Below are 1,874 nucleotides of genomic sequence, written 5' to 3' on the forward strand. Positions count from 1 at the left end.
GAAAGAAAGGATATTGCGGAGACATGGCATAGCCACAACCTGGGGGATGTTTCCAGAATGAGGTTTTTCACTCTGCAGCCGAGTGTGCGCTGATATGAAACTTCCTGGCAGATTAAAACTGGGTGCCCCACCGAGACTCGAACTCGGGACCTTTGCCTTACGTGGGCAAGTGCTCTACCATCTGAGCTACCCAAGCACGACTCACGCCCGGTACTCACAGCTGTACTTCTGCCAGTACCTCGTCTCCTACCTTCCAAACTTTACAGAAGCTCTCATGCGAACCTTGCAGAACTAGCACTCCTGAAAGAAAGGATATTGCGGAGACATGGCATAGCCACAACCTGGGGGATGTTTCCAGAATGAGGTTTTTCACTCTGCAGCCGAGTGTGCGCTGATATGAAACTTCCTGGCAGATTAAAACTGTGTGCCCCACCGAGACTCGAACTCGGGACCTTTGCCTTACGCGGGCAAGTGCTCTACCATCTGAGCTACCCAAGCACGACTCACGCCCGGTACTCACAGCTGTACTTCTGCCAGTACCTCGTCTCCTACCTTCCAAACTTTACAGAAGCTCTCATGCGAACCTTGCAGAACTAGCACTCCTGAAAGAAAGGATATTGCGGAGACATGGCATAGCCACAACCTGGGGGATGTTTCCAGAATGAGGTTTTTCACTCTGCAGCCGAGTGTGCGCTGATATGAAACTTCCTGGCAGATTAAAACTGTGTGCCCCACCGAGACTCGAACTCGGGACCTTTGCCTTACGCGGGCAAGTGCTCTACCATCTGAGCTACCCAAGCACGACTCACGCCCGGTACTCACAGCTGTACTTCTGCCAGTACCTCGTCTCCTACCTTCCAAACTTTACAGAAGCTCTCATGCGAACCTTGCAGAAGTAGCACTCCTGAAAGAAAGGATATTGCGGAGACATGGAATAGCCACAACCTGGGGGATGTTTCCAGAATGAGGTTTTTCACTCTGCAGCCGAGTGTGCGCTGATATGAAACTTCCTGGCAGATTAAAACTGTGTGCTGGACCGAGACTCGAACTCGGGACCTTTGCCTTACGCGGGCAAGTGCTCTACCAACTGAGCTACCCAAGCACGACTCACGCCCGGTACTCACAGCTGTACTTCTGCCAGTATCTCGTCTCCTACCTTCCAAACTTTACAGAAGCTCTCATGCGAACCTTGCAGAAGTAGCACTCCTGAAAGAAAGGATATTGCGGAGACATGGAATAGCCACAACCTGGGGGATGTTTCCAGAATGAGGTTTTTCACTCTGCAGCCGAGTGTGCGCTGATATGAAACTTCCTGGCAGATTAAAACTGTGTGCTGGACCGAGACTCGAACTCGGGACCTTTGCCTTACGCGGGCAAGTGCTCTACCATCTGAGCTACCCAAGCACGACTCACGCCCGGTACTCACAGCTGTACTTCTGCCAGTGCCTCGTCTCCTACCTTCCAAACTTTACAGAAGCTCTCATGCGAACCTTGCAGAAGTAGCACTCCTGAAAGAAAGGATATTGCGGAGACATGGAATAGCCACAACCTGGGGGATGTTTCCAGAATGAGGTTTTTCACTCTGCAGCCGAGTGTGCGCTGATATGAAACTTCCTGGCAGATTAAAACTGTGTGCTGGACCGAGACTCGAACTCGGGACCTTTGCCTTACGCGGGCAAGTGCTCTACCATCTGAGCTACCCAAGCACGACTCACGCCCGGTACTCACAGCTTTACTTCTGCCAGTACCTCGTCTCCTACCTTCCAAACTTTACAGAAGCTCTCATGCGAACCTTGCAGAAGTAGCACTCCTGAAAGAAAGGATATTGCGGAGACATGGAATAGCCACAACCTGGGGGATGTTTCCAGAATGAG

The 1,874-nt window shown here is 51.4% G+C and overlaps 1 non-coding gene across 1 annotated transcript; it reads right to left on the bottom strand.

Annotated features, from left to right (window-relative positions):
* Positions 1 to 1,028: 1,028 nt before the first annotated feature.
* On the bottom strand, positions 1,029 to 1,103 carry Trnat-cgu. Its single transcript has one exon. It is a non-coding gene; the product is annotated as a tRNA-Thr (tRNA).
* Between the last annotated feature and the right edge of the window lie 771 nt (positions 1,104 to 1,874).

The sequence above is a fragment of the Schistocerca piceifrons genome, chromosome 11, assembly GCF_021461385.2.
Source record: "Schistocerca piceifrons isolate TAMUIC-IGC-003096 chromosome 11, iqSchPice1.1, whole genome shotgun sequence".
In the NCBI taxonomy this organism is placed as follows: domain Eukaryota; kingdom Metazoa; phylum Arthropoda; class Insecta; order Orthoptera; family Acrididae; genus Schistocerca; species Schistocerca piceifrons.